Raw genomic sequence first — 20,849 nt, forward strand, 5'->3', positions numbered from 1 at the left:
CACTGGGCGTTTCTGTAGCGTTTTTTAGCTGCATATTTGCCTTGGTTTTATGCAGTCCATGCTAATAAAACGCTGCTTTTTACAGTCCCTGCAAAGTCTATGAGAGTTATGAAATCTCATGCACAGACACACACACGTCAGGATTTTTTCCTGACGGTTTTGTGAAATACCTTCAGTTTTGCTGCGTTCTGAAAAGAATGAACATGTCAATTATTTCAGCGGTTTTGCTACGGTTTTCACCCCATTGACAGGTGGACTCACTGATATCTTGGATCAGCGAGTCAAACCAGGTTGATAAAAAAACCCCGTCAATCCTGGGCGGCTGCAGTCTGATATTTTTAGGCTGGATCTCTCCAGCCTGAGAATACTAGCCACCGGCTATGGGCTTTATCTTGGCTGGGTATCAAATTTGGGGGGACGACACACTGTTTTTTTTTTAATTATTTATTTAAATAATAAAAAAAAACAGTATGGGGTCCCTCTTATTTTGATACCCAGCCAAGATAAGCACACAGCTGGGGGCTGCAGCCTGTAGCCATATGCTTTATCTGTGCTGAGTATCAAAATATGGGGGAACCCTACATCAATTTTTTATTTATTTATTTATTTTTTACTGTACAAGAGATCCACAGATTCCAGTGGGGGGTGGTGCAGTGAATATGCATGAGGCTAATGAGCGGCAATGGAAGTAGGAGGGGCTGCGGGAGCAGGTACAGTTGAGCCTACAATTTATGGGCTCTTTTCAGGATAGTGGGCGTGACCAGCTGGGTTAGTGGGCGTGACCAGCTGGGTTAGTGAGCTTGGCCATGTTTTCTCAATTCCACTACAATCATGCTTTACCCCCCCCTATCACCCATGTGATAGGGGCCTATTGAATGACGTCATAGCTGGAAGGAGCCCTTACACTCTAGCATCTACTGGAGACTGGCACGCTTGCTTTACTTTTTCTTTTTCCTTTCTACCTTTTATTTTTACTACCCGAGTGCCAGATCCAGGTCAATACTGGCCCGGCCCAGCATTCGGGTACTCTTGAACCCTTGCAGGTCTTGACATCACAGAAAAAATCACTGTAAAAATACCAAAAAAAGCCACAAAAAAATGCACCAAAACCACAGATGACTCCCAGGAGACATCCTGCCACAAGATCAGGTTTTGGTCAGGAAAAAAAATGCTGGAAAAACGTCCTGTTTGAACATAGCCTTATACAAGCCAGGTATGGATTATTCAGCATTAATGCACCATTACCAACATGCTATTAGTTTGGTGTGTAAAATCCTGACGAGAGGTTCTATTTAAAAAGGTTATATTCTATGTTAAAAGCCGGAAAACAAAAATTCCAAGTGGGATGAAATGATGAAAATATGCAAATCTGTCATTGTTTTGTACTCTTGTTACGTTTTTATGGCGCTCATTGTGTGGTAAAATAACTGTCCATGTCAGTCCGATTACGGCTATACCAAATATGCATCAATTTTTATACTAAGTGATGAAAAACATTTATAATGTTGCAAAAAAATGTCTGCTTTGTGCTGCTAACACTTTTATTTTTCAGCTAATGGGTAACCTATTTGGCTAGGCACTTCTGTAACAATCAAACTACAATTATTCTGATAAAGAAAAAGAGACGGTTATTATTATAGATGTAAAAATCCCTTTATTAATATCACAGATCAAAGAGATATACCGTAGTTAAAAGAAAAAAAGCCAAAAGAGTGGGGGAAAAAAATCAGAAATGGTGACGTGTTTCTATTTAACCCATGCAGCATGCTGTCTTCAGCTTATATAGCAAAAACCTGCTGACAGATTCCCTTTAATGGAGGGGTGATTTAATTTTTTTTTACTTTACTTTTTTCTATTTTTTAAAAACGTTTATAGTCTCCATAGGGGATATGAACACGCAGTTGTCTGGTTGTTTATGCATATATAATATGTTATATAGTGAAATTCACTGTCTCCTATGAATCCAAACCACAGGTCCATCTGCATAGTGGTTAATATGCTAATTAAAATATATAAGTGACGATTATTGCATAAATCATACTGGCTACAACATATATGTAATGACCATACCTTTGCTGTACCCCTGCGGGGGTGACTTTCGGGAACGTGCCTCTATATCAGTGCGTTGGTCTGTATACTGCCTGCCTGCCGTGCACTGACACCATGGATGCTATGAAGGCCCTTTTTAGTGATGAAGCAGTCACATGCTATTTATACTATTTCCTAACTTTCCGATCCCTGTGTACAGTTTGAAGATTCCAGGTCTACTGCAGAGGAACAGATGTCTCTTAAAGCACCAACACTGCGAGGGTTACTAAAGCAAATATATACGGGGAGGACTGCAGTGAATGAGGTATAAATCAGAGTGGTCTGTATAGATCTAAAAGCATCTTCAACCTTTGATAGACAACATTATCCCCAGAGTATTCTGAAGGCACATAACATATTACAGGACAAGACCATCTGCTTCCTATGTGAGAGTAGCCTTAAAGGGGTTGTCCACTTTACTTTAAATGACCCTGTCAGATGATTCATGCTTCCCAAACCATGGGCAGCATGGATTGGAGCCTCACTACACCATTGCAGTAAGGTATTTTATTACTCTGAAACGATTCAGAGCTTCTCCCTGCACAGCTCTGGTTGCTTCGCCGGTCACTCCTGATGTACAAACATGAGATAGACCTGTCAATCAATAAGAGCAGTGAGGGGAGAAGCGGGCGGGGAGCAGCGCCAGAATAGTCCACACCCTATATTCCCAGAATGGCTCTTACAATTAGCTTGTCTCTGAAACCCTGGCACGTTTCAGAGAAAAAAACATACCGGTCTGCAATCGTGCGGCCAGATTCTGATTCATACTGCCTCCGATTTGGGCAGCATGAATTGACTGACAAGTTCCCTTTAACAGATTTGTTGGGGACATGATTTTGTGGCACTAAGGGCCCACTCACACTTGCGCTATTTTGACGCAAACAGAATCCGTCACTAATATAGTACAGTTAATTTATTTACAGTGGAAGCGCGACATCGTGTGGACACAAGCGGGTACTGCATGACACACACACGTGCCATGGTAACGCGCTTCCACTGTAAATAAATGACCTGTACTACATTAGTGACGGATTCTGTTTGCGTCAAAATAGCGCAAGTGTGAGTGGGCCCTTACTGATATATATTTATTACAGGTTCTCCTCCAGCACTTGTTACCACTGCCTTTCTCATAGCTCTCATTCTACAGGTGGCTACTGATGGAGGAGCATGTGACCAGAACTGTCCAATTGCCTCCTCCAATTACAAAACCGCTTTCCCAAGTGTATTTTTTTCTAGTGGAGGAGACTGATGGACAGGACCGGCCACATGATACTCTATCAGCACTTACTGTATTTTTTAGACAATATTGCTGTGTAGACTGTAAGGAACGCAGCATTAAAGGGAATATGTCAGTGTGGAGCCCCGTTATCTTCAGTTCGTCTCCGGGTCTTCAGGGACTGCACGTGATGGGAATCTTCTGGCCACCGGTAGGTCAGGTTAACTTCAATGGGAATCATGACGCCACTCTTGGTAATTGCGGTCAGGGGGTGACCGCCACTGCAGTTTAGGGAGCGCCTGGGGCTGATGGTAGATGCAGTCAGTTGTTGCCTCTCGAGAGTGAGGCTGGCCCCAGGGCTCACTGTAAGTGTGTAGTACCATAGGTCGCATAACAATTCACACACAGGCAGCAATGTCTTTCAGGGTTTTTACTCACTTTTCTGATGGTAACGTGAGACGACCCGGGAGATGCTATGATGAACCAGGTGGAACCGGGTATCCTTTAGCCCAGACCTGGGCAAGGGGCGGCCCGCGGGCCACATCCGGCCCGCCTGCTCTCTGTGACCGGCCCGCCCGTCTTAGTTCCCGCCGGGCAGGAGAAGAAGCAGCACAGCAGACGGAATAGGACCTGCGATGATGTCACGCCCATGTGACTGTGTGGGAGGAGACACAGGATGCCGGGCAGAAAGCAAAGATACTGAATCCTGAAGGAGATGTGGACACATGATGACTAGTAATGAGAAAAGAGGGGACATGAGGGGGAAGGGGGCTGCAGGGTGAGTGCATATGAGGGAAGATGGAGTTGCAGGGTGAGTGCATATGAGGGAAGATGGAGTTGCAGGGTGAGTGGCATATGAGGAAAGATGGAGCTGCAGGGTGAGTGGCATAAGTGGGAAGATGGAGTTGCAGGGTGAGTGGCATATGTGGGAAGATGGAGTTGCAGGGTGAGTGGCATATGAGGGCTGCAGATTGACAGACGGATGTGAAGGGGTGCAGAGTGTTTGAGAGGGGTAAGTTGGGGTACAGGCAGGGTGAGATATGTGGGCATGGTGTGTGACATATGGGGGTGTAGTGTGTGTGATATGGGGGTGCAGGCTGTATGGGGTGTAGTGTGTGTGATATGGGGGTGCAGGCTGTATGGGGTGAAGTGTGTGTGATATGGGGGTGTAGGCTGTATGGGGAGCAGGGTGTGTGACATATGGGGGTGTAGTATATTACAGGTGTGCTATATGGAGGTGTAGTATATTACAGGTGTGCTCTATGGAGGTGTAGTATATTACAGGTGTGCTATATGGAGGTGTAGTATATTACAGGTGTACTATATGGAGGTGTAGTATATTACAGGTGTATATAGGGGTGTAGTGATGTAGTATATTACAGGTGTACTATATGGAGTTGTAGTATATTACAGGTGTGCTATATAGTGGTGTAGTGATGTAGTATATTACAGGTGTGCTATATGGAGGTGTACTATATTACAGGTGTAGTATATGGGGTGTAGTGATGTAGTATATTACAGGTGTAGTATATAGGGGTGTAATGATGTAGTATATCGGAGGTGTATTATATAGTGGTGTAGTATAATACAGGTGTATATGGGGGTGTAGTATATTACAGGTATATGGAGGGAGTGTAGTATAATACAGGTGTAGTATATAGGGGTGTAGTGGTGTAGTTTATTACAGGTGTAGTATATGGAGGGGGTGTAGTGATGTAGTATATTGGGTAGAACTGAGGTAATTATATTAGTCCGGCCCTCTAAACCAATCCCAATTTCTCATGCGGCCCCATGGGAAAATTAATTGCCCACCCCTGCTTTAGCCTGACGTAGGGGTGACTGCTGACTCGCCTTCCTAGCCCTTCTTGTTTTGAGGTGACCCCGACTTGGAGTCCTTCGGGATCACCCAGGGAAGTCGCTACTGCCGTTCTCCCCTTTCTGACCCATTTGCTGACAGCGTGGACCAAGGATAAGATGGCTCCAGGCTCGATCCTCCTTATGGGCCCCCTCGTTGCTGTTGATGCTGCGGGTTCTGTGTAGGTTGGTGAGGCACATACAGTACCCTCACCAGCAGGTTTAGTAGGCCAAGTAGATGGGTTCCTGCTCTGGGGACCTGTTTCCCGGTGCGGGCTTGGTCTACCAGTAGTCCCCTTACTCAGCCACCTCTTGCTACTGCCTAGGTGGTTTTCAGGTGGCACCCTGGGTAGCCACTCTCCCCCGCCAGCAATCACTGCATGTGCAGGGTCTGACAGGGTCCTGCTCCTCCGCTCTACCCTCCAGACGCGGCTCGTCCACTCCTTCTCCTTTGGCTGCCACTGCACAACTCCTGTCTCCAGTCCCACCACCCACCACTAGCTGGGATGCGATGGCTCCGCCCCCTCCCTGAGTCTGCTCAAGGGTCCCCTCTAAGCTGTGTGTTTCTAGTTACTTCGTGTCTGTGTGTCCACACCCTAGTCAGCCTTTGGGATTAGCTGTTTTGTACTCACTCAGCCTGAGTGCATCACTCAGTGGTGCCTGACCAGGTCAGGGGCGCCACATCAGCAGGTTATTACTGTATAGTCTGAAGACAGCTGTAAGAGTTATCATTTCAGATTACAGCCCTGTGTCTCTTATCTCAAAGTGTATTTTTTTTTACCTGCAATGTTAGTTTAAACTTCCTAGTTTTATCATCAATCTGTCTGAGGCCCATGTGAGCTGAAGTCTGACTCTGCCCCGTTTTGTGATTAGCAGCTTCTGTCTATGGAAATGTTAACTGAAAGCCTGGTGTGGGCGGAGGTAGATCCGAGTGCTCTGATACATACGAAAAACTAAAATCTTTGATTTTGTTAAAACAGCTGCAGCCAATAATCTAAGTGATACATCATTGGATTCAAAATCTCTTTGCCTACATCATGCTGCTGTCAGATGAGGTAGCAAAAACCCTCTGACAGATTCCCTATATCAAGTGCTAGAGGAGAATGTGTAATTCTAGTATATTAGTGTCACAAAATAAATTCCCTAACCAATTTGTTAAAATATAAAGTGTCCAAACCCTTTAGTTGAAGGTAAATGTGATAAGCCCGTGCCGTGCTCCTTTGTGAAATTTTGTGCGGTGTTGTTTCCTGATTGCTTTTGGCACCATACTTACAGTGATAAGCAAAAGGTGTGTATATATACCGTATATATATATATATATATATATATATATATATATATATATATATATATATATATATATATATATATATATACATTGCCCATCATAGCTCCTCATAAAGTGGTAGAGACATGTTCCCATATAAAGTATCACCACATTCTACTCCTATACAGTGCCAACTGCATGCACCCATAGTGTAAGCCACAGGTGGCCGAATGTAAGGTAGTCACAGGGTTCTCTATTCCACGTGTCAGCTATTTCCTTATAGCTGTGTATGTGGCTGAGATGGTAGTAAGGGCCCGATTCATTAAGACTGCTGTTTTGTATTCCCGTTCACTATTAAAAGGTGCACTTACAACTGTGCTGCACTACCATTGGCCTCACTACAAAAAGTTATTCAATTTGTGAAATTTTGAAGAATTTGTCGAGTACGAATCACTACGCCTTCTCTCGCCCATGCTCTGCCCACTTTGTCAGATCTTGTCAAAATTACAAAATTTCGGCAACTTTTCAGGGCTCATGCGCATGTTGCGGGGTTTTTTTGCGTTTCTGCAGTGTTTTAAGCTGCTGTGTCACATTGTCAAAATTCATGCGTTCTGCTTCCCCAGCAAAGTCTATGAGAATCATGCAAAATCCGTGCGCACAATGCATTTTTAAACGCAGCATTTTGATTGTCAAAACTTTGACAAAATCTCTGCGTTTAAAAAAGCAGCATGTCAATTCTTTTGAGCATTTTGGCAGCGTTCTACACCCATTGAAATCAATGAGTTTTAAAAAAACGTTGCCAAAATGCTAAGCAGTGCGTTTTCACTGCATTTTTGTTGCGATCTGCATGTTTTTTAGACATATCAAACGCAGGTATTTCGGTCTCTCTCTCTGTCAATGTACGTCTCTCCCTCCCACCCCCTCTCTCATACTCACCGTTCCACGATCACCAGTGCGGCGCTGCACGCCGTTCACACTCTGGCGGCTTCTCCTATTTTGAAAATGCCGGACGCTCATTATTCCATCTCGCATTCCCTGCTTCCCCCGCCCACCAGCGCCTATGATTGGTTGCAGTCAGACACACCCCCACGCTGAGTGACAGCTGTCTCACTGCAACCAATCACAGCCGCCGGTGGGCGTTTCTATATCGTGCAGTAAAAAAATAAACAAATAATTTAAAAAAACGTGCTGTCCCCCCCCCCAATTTAAATACCAGCCAGGATAAAGCCACACGGCTGAAGACTGGTATTCTCAGGATGGGGAGCTCCACGTTATGGGGAGCCCCCCAGCCTAATAATATCAGCCACCAGCCGCCTGGAATTTCCGCATCCATTAGATGCGTCAGTCCCGGGACTGTACCCAGCTCATCCCGAATTGCCCTGGAGCGGTGGCAATCGGGTAATAAGGAGTTAATGGCAGCAGCCCATAGCTGCCACTAAGTACTAGGTTAATCATGGCAGGCGTCTCCCCGAGATACCTTCCATGATTAAACTGTAAGTTAAAGAAAATAAACACACACATCCCAAAAATCCTTTATTTGGAACAAGAGACAAAAAAACACCCTCTTTCACCACCTTATTAATCCCCAAATACCCCTCCAGGTCCAACGTAATCCACATGAGGTCCCACGACGCTTTCAGCTTAGCTACATGAAAATGACAGGAGCGGCCACAGACCACGACTGCTCTCTGTCAGCTCCACGCAACAACTGATGTGAGCCGCGCGATCAGCAATGACGTCACTCAGGTTACTCGCGGCCACCGCTCTCAGGTGGAAGACTCCAGCTGTGACCGCGGGTCACCTGAGTGACTGCACCGCTGATCGCAATGCTCACTTCAGTCACTCAGGGGATTTGCGGTCACAGGCGAGTCCTTCACGTGTGACCGCAAATCAGGCTGCGACACAAAGAGAGCCGCGGGATGTCAGTGAAATTGGGTGAAGCTCTGACGTCACTGCTGCGGACTCCTGTGTCCTGGCACTGACCTCGGAGGTTCATCTGAGTTCATGACAGCACACAGAGACAGAGCCGCGGGATGACAATGAAGTCGGGTGCAGTTCATCCGAGTTCATTCTCATCGCCCGGCTCTGTCTGTGTCTGCTGTCAGCGGGCATGTAGCAGAGCTGGGGGACCGCACTGACAAAAATGCATCCAAAACGCATGTAAAATGCATGCAAATTGCATCCAAAATACATGCGTTTTGCATGCATTCTTTTTGTGAACACGCAGTGTCAAGTCTGCCAGAGGGTGCATTTATTTCTGCACTAGTCAGGACACAGTGTGCACATGAGCCCTCAGTGTTTTATGCTGGCAAAAACACTTTGATGAATTGGGGCCAAAGTGCTGCTATAACAGCCTCCATATTGCGTGACAGACACAATTCCTTTATGTACAGTGGAACCTGTGGCTCACCCCTCCATGTACAGTAGTTGTCGCGGGCGGAGGAGGGGACGCCGCGCTCTCCCTCTGCTCGGGTCCGGCTGCCGCGGCTGCTGCGGCCTGCTGCTGCTCGGTGGCTCGAGCGATGGGCCGGATCCCGGGGACTCGAGCGGCGCTCCTCGCCCGTGAGTGAAAGGGGATTGGGATTTGGGATAGTTTATTGTCCGTGACGCCACCCACGGTTGTGGTGATTAAGTGGACACCACCGCTGCTCTGTATGGGGATCCCGGGAGTGATGGTATGGAGCAGCCAGTTGTTGATTTGCCCCTCCGTGGGTAGGGGTTTTGGTGCTCCCGGGGCCCAGTGATGGGATTGGGATGGTGGACAGGCGGGGATGGGGCCTGTGGAGGTGCAGGGGCGCAGGGGCAGCGCTGTGCCGCATGGCACGGAGGTACTCACTCAGCCAGTAAACACGACACAGTTCTCGGTAAACAAACGGCTGGTTGGACGGGTCCCTTGGACGGTTCACGGTGCTGATGTTCCCTGCAGTTAGCGGTGACGGTCTCTTCCCTGCACCTATTTAAAGTCTCTTGGTAGCGATGGGTCCCCACCGGTTACCCACTCCTCGGCTTCAATCTGGGCCGAAGGAGCCCTACTTTGCCCGCAGGCGCTGGCCCTGGGAAACTGGTGCCCTGGCGGTGGCGGTGTCTCCCCTTCACGGTCGGGCTGTTGCCTTCAATCGGGACTTGGTTGTTAGGAGACAGAGGTCCCCTTCACTGACGGATTTAGCAAATTATGGCGACTCCTAGCCTTGCCGGGATCCGAAAGGCCACTGCCCTGGTGCTGACTGTTCTTCGTATACTGCTCCGGTACCGCCGGGTCACCACCCGTCCGCGGTCCTTCCAGCAACCTCCGAGCAGTCCCCCTGCAGACTATCACCGCCGTCTGCTGACCTTGCTGTCACTGTCCGGGGCACACACCCGGACCAACTTCAGGCTTTCTTAACTGTTTCTTTGCTGTCGCAACTCTTACTGTCCTCCTTTACCACCTCACTGTTTACTCCTCACACTTCAAACTCTCTCTCTGATCTGCCTGGTTCTTCCCGCCTCCAGAGCTGTGAACTCCTCGGTGGGCGGAGCCAACCGCCTGGCCCACCCCCTGGTGTGGACATCAGCCCCTGGAGGAAGGCAACAAGGATTTTGGGTTAGCTTGGTGTACCTGCAGGGAATGTGGGGTGCATGTGATGTTGTGACCTGTGACCCCTGGCTTGCCCAGGGCGTCACATTCCTCCTTAGCAAAACGCAGACCGTCCTCGGGCTGCCCATCCAACACCGGTTTTATTTTCCTTTTGTTTTTTTTTTCTGAAAAGATAGGAAAAACGGTAACATATTTACAAGTTATGACATCATCCCACATCGGGAGGCACATTTCTTAAACGGTTTCAAACGGTGTACGGTTACGGTTTCCGCTCTCTCCCACCCAAGCAACCTGGCCCTGATGCTGCCCCTAAAGCCCAGGCAGCACCCCTTGACCCCAGTCCAGCACAAGTTACCCGAGCGGGATGTGTCCTTCCCCTCCAGAGGGTAGCCACCGGTTCCTGTGGTGGCTGGGCCCCAGCCTGCTCTGCTGTGAGCCCTCCCTCCAACCTGCCTCTCCGGAGGCGGCAATTGCGGAAACGGTAACGGTAACACAACTTATTTACAAGCCACTTAACGTTTGTGGTTGCCCTGCAAGTTCACGGGCTTGTCCATGAGCAGTTCTTCATGCAAACTCTTTTCAAACGGTCCCCACGGGGACAACGGTGCCGGCCACGGCCGGTTGCAAATCACGGTAAATCAGATGACTGTTCGGTTCCATTTACTTATCATCATTTTAAACTTTCAAACAAACACACTTGCAAACTTTCTTTGTCCCAACGGGGACTACTGCAGCGGGCCTCCGCTGACCTTATTCCGAGTCCTCAACATCACCTGAGGGAGGGGGCGCGGCGCTCACTCGGGACTCCTGGCTGCCCCTTAACTTCGCATCCAGCGCGAACCACCCCCTCTCCCCACAGTGCCGGGTGTACTGCACGATGTCGCCCGGCATCAGGTTACGACCAGGATGCTCCTCAGGCAGGTGGGCATTCACATCCCGCCGTGCTATAAACACTTCGGCCTCCAGGCCCGGTTCATATATAAACCCATAGCCCCGGCGGACATCAAACCTTCTCACCTGCCCTTCGTACAGCGGGCCCCGGACACGGAACGTTGCCTGACGGAGGCTCTCTTTTTCTCTGATTGCACGGGCCACCAGCTCCGCTTTCTTCCTCTCTCTCTCACCAATCTCCGGGCCCAACGGTACCGGCTCCCTGTCCCAGTACGGCGCTGCTGCCAGCTCCGGCGCACGGGTCGGGGCCCGCAAGACCTGTTTGACATTGCCCACTGCTGGTACTCTGGGCGACAGGTCCCGCAGTGACGTGGCCTTAGACGCTGCCTTGCATCGGCAACCCGGCGCAACCTCAGCCGAGGTGTGGGGGATGGGCACAGGGGCTTTCCGCAGTTGGGCCTTCGGCACGGAGCGGGTCATCGGCTCCGGCTCGGGGACTTTCTCGGGAGACGCCTCCGGTTCGGTTTTCGGGGCTTTCCAGGGCAACACCTCCGGTCGACTACGGGCTCCGGCTACAGGTCGGCCCGCCTGGGCGGGCATGCTGGGTATCGCTACCGGTTGCGGTGGTAGTGGGCCTAATGGCGGGGTCACGGCTTCCGAGACGGGTGGCGAGGGAGGCAGCGGGGGGGGAGAGGGCTTGGACCGGGTCCCGCAGCCGCGATGACCGGCCCTTCAAGGGCATCGGGGCGTGGGTCACTCACCCTCCCTTCCTCCGCCTCCTCCTCGCGTCTCCGCACGGTTGCTATAACGTCCGCCATGTTGGTCTCCCACTCCTCCATGAGGAGCTGCATCTTGACCTGCAGCCTTTGGTAGAGCTGCGCGGTCCGGATCTCCACCCATGCCGCGGTTCCAGGCGCGGGGGCTACGGTGTTGCGGGACGGCATCCACATGCTGCTGGCGGCTTCTCCCAGGAACAAGATGGCTGCAGGGTCCTGGCGTCCCTGCTTTTATAGCCGCGGCTACATGCGGCCAGCCGCCATTCCGTCTCCTTCAGCCTCTTTCCGGCCCCTCCTCTATCGGGGCGCGGTTTTGGCCTTCGCGCCTCTACTACTCGAGAAGACGCTCGAGCGGGAACTTTTCGCGCCAAAGATGGCGACTTCTGAAATTTTCCGGCCGGATACCTCCGGCGGTCACAAGGCGCACCTCTACCCAACGGCAGAGCGGTAAGATCCTGTTCGTGACGCCAAGTTGTCGCGGGCGGAGGAGGGTACGCCGCGCTCTCCCTCTGCTCGGGTCCGGCTGCCGCAGCTGCTGCGGCCTGCTGCTGCTCGGTGGCTCGAGCGATGGGCCGGATCCCGGGGACTCGAGCGGCGCTCCTCGCCCGTGAGTGAAAGGGGATTGGGATTTGGGATAGTTTATTGTCCGTGACGCCACCCACGGTTGTGGTGATTAAGTGGACACCACCGCTGCTCTGTATGGGGATCCCGGGAGTGATGGTATGGAGCAGCCAGTTGTTGATTTGCCCCTCCGTGGGTAGGGGTTTTGGTGCTCCCGGGGCCCAGTGATGGGATTGGGATGGTGGACAGGCGGGGATGGGGCCTGTGGAGGTGCAGGGGCGCAGGGGCAGCGCTGTGCCGCACGGCACGGAGGTACTCACTCAGCCAGTAAACACGACACAGTTCTCGGTAAACAAACGGCTGGTTGGACGGGTCCCTCGGACGGTTCACGGTGCTGATGTTCCCTGCAGTTAGCGGTGACGGTCTCTTCCCTGCACCTATGTAAAGTCTCTTGGTAGCGATGGGTCCCCACCGGTTACCCACTCCTCGGCTTCAATCTGGGCCGAAGGAGCCCTACTTTGCCCGCAGGCGCTGGCCCTGGGAAACTGGTGCCCTGGCGGTGGCGGTGTCTCCCCTTCACGGTCGGGCTGTTGCCTTCAATCGGGACTTGGTTGTTAGGAGACAGAGGTCCCCTTCACTGACGGATTTAGCAAATTATGGCGACTCCTAGCCTTGCCGGGATCCGAAAGGCCCCTGCCCTCGTGCTGACTGTTCTTCGTATACTGCTCCGGTACCGCCGGGTCACCACCCGTCCGCGGTCCTTCCAGCAACCTCCGAGCAGTCCCCCTGCAGACTATCACCGCCGTCTGCTGACCTTGCTGTCACTGTCCGGGGCACACACCCGGACCAACTTCAGGCTTTCTTAACTGTTTCTTTGCTGTCGCCACTCTTACTGTCCTCCTTTACCACCTCACTGTTTACTCCTCACACTTCAAACTCTCTCTCTGATCTGCCTGGTTCTTCCCGCCTCCAGGGCTGTGAACTCCTCAGTGGGCGGAGCCAACAGCCTGGCCCACCCCCTGGTGTGGACATCAGCCCCTGGAGGAAGGCAACAAGGATTTTGGGTTAGCTTGGTGTACCTGCAGGGAATGTGGGGTGCACGTGATGTTGTGACCTGTGACCCCTGGCTTGCCCAGGGCGTCACATATTCACCACCTTCCAGCTCCAGTTTCCCAAAAACAGAGTCTCCATGTACAAAATACAGCATGACTGAGAAGCTTTCCAGAAACTGGCTGCACTGAACATGTCTCTTAAAAAACAGAAGAGACATTATTGCAGCTCAACAAGTCTCGATTTGTCTTAGGATCATCCCAGGGCCTTTCAGCATTATTTTGGTACAAGCTAAGATAATAATGGGGCACTTGGAGTGTAAGAAATGGGACCATGATTCACGAAGTTAGTATAGTTAGTATTACATCAAAACAAATCAGACTACAGTTCTAACCTTACACATGAGCTTGTAGCTGATGCAATTGTTAGAATACTTTCACTGCAAGGAAGCTATGAAATATGTCATGACTTCACTTGTGTAAAGCAGAATAGAAGAAATAAAGCTTAGCTTGGTATAGTATCAAAGACCGGCTTTCAATTGATACCAGGATCACTACTTCAGGTGAAATACAGCAACATAAAAAGTTTTAAAAATAATGGGATTGCATAAATATGCACACCAGGGGGTTGGCTACCACCAGGTGGCTAACGTCTTTGAACTAATTCTGTGTTGAAGAACTCCTTGATTTTATGACAACATTCATTCTCTTTGGGTAGAAGTCTAGCAGGATGAAACATCTTGGAATTGGCTATGTTTGCCCACTCTTCCTCAAAGTAGCACTCTAAAGCCTGCTTTACATGTTACGATTTCGCATACGATATCGTATGCGATCGTAACCGCCCCCATCATATGTGCGGCACGTTCAATTTTGTTGAATGTGCCGCACAAACGATTAACCCCCGTCACACGTACTTACCCGTCCATACGACCTCGATGTGGGCGGCGAACGTCCACTTCCTGGAGTGGGAGGGACGTTCGGCATCACATCGACGTCACGCGGCAGCTGGCTAATATAAGCGGAGGGGCGGAGATGAGCGGGACGTAAACATCTGGCCCACCTCTTTACTTCCGCATTGCATTACATGCCGCAGGACGCAGGTAAGATCTGTTCATCGTTCCCGGGGTGTCACACACTGCGATGTGCGCTACCCCGGGTACGATGAACAACCTGACGTTCAATTCATGAGGAATGAACGATGTGCGTGCGATGAACATTTTACCGTTCATTAGCAATCGCACGTAGCTGTTACACACTACAATGTACCTTACGATGCCGGATGTGCGTCACTTACGACGTGACCCCTCCGACACATCGTAAGATATATTGTAGTGTGCAAAGCGGGCTTAAATCTTTCAGATTGCAATGGCATCTCCTGTCTACAGCCCTTTTTTGGGAAACCCATATATTTACAATTGGATTCAGGTCTGGGCTCTAGCCAAAAACAAGCCCTAAAGCATAATGTTGCCTCCACTATGATTCACTGTGGGTAAGGTGTTTTTTTGGTGATGTGTACTGTTGGCTTTGTAATTAACCAACTTTTTGAAATTGTAACCAAAAAGTTCAATCTTTTGTTTCATGAAACCATAACATGTTTTTTTTTCCCCACATGCTTTTGGCAGACCTAATGTAGATGTAGGTAAAACATTGCCTGGCTTGAATGTTTTATGTTTTTATTTGTAAGAAAAGGCTTCTGTCTTGCCACCCCAACGTATAGGCCACTCATATGAGAACAATACGTATTCTTCGTATGTAGAAACCAACCAGTAGTTGCCAGAAATTCGTGCAGCTCCTTTAATATTGCTGTATGTCTCTTGGCACCTTCCTGTACCAATTTTCTTCTTGTTTTTTCATCAATTATTGAGAGTTATCCAATTGGTAATGTTCAGACACACAACCACATTATTTTGTATTTTATATCGATTTACCCTCAAAATGATTTGTTTGTTTCTCAGTGGATTTGTACAGATTATGAGTGGCATTAAAGATAGATAACATTCTGAATTATTCTTTTTGGTATGATTTTTCTACATGACACAAACCTGGCATTTTAGCAGAGGTGTGTAGACATTTTTAAATCCGCTGGACATAGTGAGGATATGGAGAATGAGTATACAGGAGGAGATGGAAGATTATTTAATAACTGCAGTCATTTTGTAGTGGTACGCTATATACCCAATAACTGTCGCCATTTTTGAGTAGCAACATCTAGATAATGTCTTCAGTATGCATCTAGTATAATGTGCACCTTGGTATCTCTGCAATTATGAAGTATATGTTGTTCCAATCCAAATGTCTACAACTACCAATGCTCCATTACAAACTTACCTCTATCAATAAGCATACATGGTACTGATTTGGGGAATGCAATTCAAATGTACATAAACCATCTTAATGGTCTGTAGTCTGAATTATGAGTTAAATATCTGCATGACTTACAGCAAAGATGGAACTGCAGCTGTATATTGCTCAGGCCAAAAGACTACTACTCCAGCAGAATACAGCCAAACCCCCACTAAGTGGAGGCATCACAGGTGCAGGAGGAGCAAATCACACTCACTTCCAAAAATGGAGAAGGCGATTGCTGGATGGTAAAATTGCATACTGATGGCTTGCATAGAGCACTGTTCACACTAGTAGACACACAGTCACAAGGCCGCAGCCTATTAGGCGACGCTCATACCATTAGATCAGGCGGGCTGCCAAGCCGTACCCCAACTGCTCACTACATAGGGACAGGAACTCTAATAGCAAGGCCTAACAAAAAGGGGTCTGGCTGTATACTGTACAAAAAAATATGAAGTTTTTTGTTAGCGTTATGGCCATAAGACAGAAGCCTACAACCCTCGTCACGGGATCCTCATGCTTGTAGGTCCCTACACTATATATAATATAAAAAAGCAAAAAGGAGGAATAAATATCATTACTTACAGCAATGATGGAATTGTAGCTGTATATTCCCCAGGCCAAAAGACTACTACTCCAGCAGGATAATAGACTGTGGGTTTGTGGTGGTGTGTCTGCTAGTGTGAACAGTGCTCTATGCAAGCCACTAGTGTTCAGTTTTACCATCCAGCAACCGCCCCCTCCATGTTTGGAAATGTGTGTGATTTTCTCCTCCTGCACCTGTGATGCCTCCACTTAGTGGGGGTTTGGCTGTATCCTGCTGGAGTAGTAGTCTTTTGGCCTGGACAATATACAGCTGCAGTTCCATCTTTGCTGTAAGTAATGATATTTATTCCTCTTTTTTTGCTTTTTTGTATTATATATAGTGTAGGGACCTACAAGCATGAGGTTCCCGTGACGAGGGTTGTAGGCTTCCATCTTATGGCCATAACACTGCATGCATGCAAATTATCAAAATATCTAGAGAGACCAAAGTGCGTTGTTCAAAAAGAAACAAAACTGTTTTAATTGCGGAAGTTACAAACATCTTATAGCCGAAAACTCTTGGATTCCATCCAAGGGTGCATATTCTCTACCATTGGTCAAGCTGCAGATATATATATATATATATATAGATATATATATATATATATATATATATATATATCTATATATATATATATATATATAGATATATATATATATATATATATATATAGATATATATATATATATATATCATAATTTACTAATAAGCTTTAAATCACAGGAAAGTCCCAGAATGCCTAATGATAAGTCTTATAATGTGTGACTGCAGATATGGGTGCGGAGCACAGTGCAAGCGCCCTGTTTGAAGAGTATTATTTTGGATATGTTCATATTTTCTTATCCATAACAGAACTACTCAACTATGGTAACGATCAATTAACATACGGTACTTTCTTCTACTCCAAAATGGCCATGATTTCCGAGAATGTCTTGTTCTATTCCAAAATGGCTTTGATGAATGAACATAGGTTGTACTACTCCAAAATAGCTCATCAATTAGCATATACAGTGTTACCTCAAAATGCCCCCAATCATTAAATATATTTACTCAAAAATAGCCACTATTGTTACAATGGTGAGAACAGTGAGAACTATCAAAGCTGGACACATATCACCTGCATCAAAAAGTGGCCACATATGTGGCAATAGTGTTAACAGAGCATAACTGGATAATTGGCCAATAACCCAGTAATAGTATAACAGTTAATATTATACATAAACTGGAGATAAAAGAAACCTCCCAGACCAGGCACAAATGATCCAGAATAAGAGCAGACAATAATTGCCTCTGCAAGCTTATAACTGATGGTAATTTTCTGGTTACTGCCTCTCTTTTCCAAATTGCTGTAAAATTATCTCTTTCACCTTATGCGTTTTATGGTTTTTCTGGCCTGGAAAATTGCTTGTTTCTTTTGCATATTATTGCCTCCTCCAGACTTAACAAGATAAATTAAATCTAGTTCTAAGCACAAAATTCCTATAAATTTGAGACCTCTCACTGGTTTTAACCATCATTAGATGTTTCTTGTGTATCACATTGGTAATGAGACACCTTTTTCTAGGCATCAGTTGAACCAGCTGATATTATATTTCACTAAGTGGCAGTGTTGCTTTCTAATTTTCTAATTACTGATAGATTTCATCTGGTGTCATGACTTTCCATGGCTTCTCTTTCTTCATGTGTTTAATACTTTTTCTCTATCATTTCTCATTATTACACATCACTAAATTTATGGACATCTATGGTTTGATTTCTTTGCCTGTGTGGTTTGGATTGGTTGTTACCAACATATGATGAGAAATTTATGTCAATAGCACCTTTAGAAATATGTTTAATTAGAAAATTTGTGACATGTTCAATAGTTATTTCACCTGCTGTATATATAGATATTAATAAATACATGAGCATATACCATGGAGGTCCACACGTGCAGGTCTGAAGATAATTGTATCAATGGAATAGCCATATTTTTAAAGAAAGAATTATCTGAGGAAACCGGTGGGTCCATATTCATGAGGGCATCTCTTATGATGAAGACCTATAAATAATAATTCGGTATAAAGCACCTGAGGTTTTTATCTTTGTATATCATATAAAGTCCATAGTCTGGTAGCATACAATCCTAAATGGGAATTTTAGGCTCATCCATTAGTAGGTGTAGGCTCACACACAAGCCCGCATCTTTCCGCACATATGATGGCTGATTTAAAGAGACATCATGTTCCTCTAACAGCCGCAAATGGATTGGATTTCTGCCTGTTGCTGTTAGTTAAATCTCGCTGTCACTGTCTTGGACAGCGGGATTTAAATTGCGTCGGTAGGGAGCGCGTCATTCCCCACTGCATCGGCGTGCCTGAGATATCATCGCTTGGAGCCGATGGGTTGTCATTATAGCCAGGGGCAAACTGATGACTTCTGTATCTGTCATGACGATCCTACTGTTAAAGCCGACTGCTAGATTGTGATTTCAGCTATACAGATTCACTGCTGATTCACTGCTCTCTGTATAGCACAAGTGATCGGATGATCACAGCTTCAAGTCCCCTAAGGGGCTAGTAAACCGAGATGATCAAACCTGAAAAGTGAAGCTTGGTATTCGTACTGAACACGGACTTTACCACAAAAACAGTGTTAAAGTTCGGAGTTTGGGTGCTTTACGTATGCACACCACTCGTTCGAGCATCGCTGTGCTCAGGTACGCTTGCAGTGTTTGAATGGCTCCACTAGGGCTAACATTATAGGATGTAGTGTGCACCCCTCAAAAATGGAAAAAGCCTGCGAATTCTCCCCTTGAAGTGTTCTGTTTATGGTTGGCTGTATCTGGATGGAGATCCGAACAATCGAATCAGTGACTTCCAATGAGGTTCGGGTCAAGTTCTGGTGCAGAACCGAAGTTTCTCTAAAGTCCAGCTGAACCTGACGAACTGAATTTCAACTGGTCCACTCATCTCTACCAGTAAATACAATAAAATGTTAAAAAAAAAAAGTTTATAAAAATATTTTTTAAAAATCAAATCACCCCACTTTTGCCCCATTGAAAATTAAAAAAAAAAAAAATACAGATTTTGTATCTCTGCATTTAGAGATGTCTGATCCATCAAAATAAATAAATTAATACGATCGGTAAACAGCGTAATGGAAAAAAAATTGAAGTGACAGAATTTGTTTTTTTGGCCGCCGCAAAATTGCAATAAAATGCAATAACAGGCAATCAAAACATTATATTATATCTGCCCAATAATAGTATCAATAAAAACGTCAATCACCACACAGTCCCAGATCCCGAAAAATTAGACCATGTGTTTTTTTAATCACTTATATAAAAAAAACTAAACATATTTGGTATCTTCAAACTCGTACTGATCTGGAGAATCATACTGCCTGGTCAGTTTACAATATAGTGAACATGGTAAATAATTAAATAGATAAATAAATACAAAGACAATTGTAGAATTGCACTTTATTTTGCTATTTCACCACACTTGGAATTTTTATTCCTGTTTTCCAAAACACTATATGATAAAATGAGTCTTTAAAATGTACAACTCGTCTCGCAAGAAACAAGCCCTCATATAGCTATATTAACTGAAAAATAAAATGATGGCTTTTGGAAGAAGGGGAGGAAAAAACGAAAGTGCAAAAATGGAAAATAGCCATGGCATGAAGGGGTTAAAGAGGATATCCAATATTAGGAGAAACAGAAGGGCAAAAGTCCTGGAGTCCATACAATGCCAATTACAGGATCATGGGTGGGCTTCAGTAATGTAGCCCCTCTTAAGAGTAAGTTCACACAGTGCGTTTTTGCACGTTTTTTGGGTGCGTTTTTGCGCAGAAAACTGCATGACTTTGCTTCTCCAGCAAAGTCTATGAGTTTTCATTTTTGCTGTCTGCACACAGCGTTTTTTTTTAGCTGCGTTTTTGTGGTGCCCACAAAATGCAGCATGTCACTTATTTTTGCGTTTTTCACTGCGTTTTCCACCCGTTGAGTTCAATGAGATGTTCAAAAACGCAATGAAAAACTCATATTGCAAATATAGCTGTGTTTTAGTGCGTTTCTATGACTAAAAACGCAGCTATAAACGCAAGGGGTGGGTAGTAAAGTGACATGTACAGGAAGAGGATTCCTTCTATTGGTAAACACAGAAGCGTGAATCCTCCCGGTACCGCCACCGCTGCCTCCACCTCCTGTCCGGGGCCATGTCCGCTCCCGTGCGGCACCATGTCCGGGCGGGAGTTGGAAGCAGTTGCGAAATCAAAAGCGAACAGTAGAAAAAAAAAATGTCATACTCACCTGTCTGCAGACTCCCGGTGCCATGTCCGCTCCCAGGTCCTCTTGCCGGTACCGCCGCTCTGGCTGTGTGCAGACTTCCAATAGCTGCAGGACCTGGCGGTGATCACCTGATGCGATCACCTGACGCATCAGCTGATCGTAAGTCTCACGGTGACGCCGGCTTTTTACTGCCCAGCCAGTTTAAACTATCAGCTGATGCCGTCAGGAGACTACTTCACTGATTACTGGCAACTCCTTCAGCGATCGGATGGGAGTCTGCACAGATGTGTGTATTTTTTTTTTGCACCAATGCATCAGCTGATTGTATAAAAGCCGTTTATATAATCAGCTGTGTCATGTGATTCACA

The 20,849-nt window shown here is 46.7% G+C and overlaps 1 protein-coding gene and 1 long non-coding RNA gene across 3 annotated transcripts in view; one reads left to right on the top strand and one right to left on the bottom strand.

The window, feature by feature from the left end:
* Positions 1-3,886, bottom strand: part of LOC142292035 (uncharacterized) — a 104,317-nt gene extending 100,431 nt beyond the window's left edge. The window contains exon 1 of the long non-coding RNA XR_012750566.1: positions 3,743-3,886. This is a non-coding gene — a long non-coding RNA (uncharacterized LOC142292035). The remainder of the gene's footprint in view (positions 1-3,742) is intronic.
* Positions 1-20,849, top strand: part of ARHGEF25 (Rho guanine nucleotide exchange factor 25) — a 517,568-nt gene that overhangs the window by 166,955 nt on the left and 329,764 nt on the right. The gene's annotated exons all lie outside the window — the stretch shown is intronic.

Source organism: Anomaloglossus baeobatrachus, chromosome 2 (genome assembly GCF_048569485.1).
Source record: "Anomaloglossus baeobatrachus isolate aAnoBae1 chromosome 2, aAnoBae1.hap1, whole genome shotgun sequence".
In the NCBI taxonomy this organism is placed as follows: Eukaryota; Metazoa; Chordata; class Amphibia; order Anura; family Aromobatidae; genus Anomaloglossus; species Anomaloglossus baeobatrachus.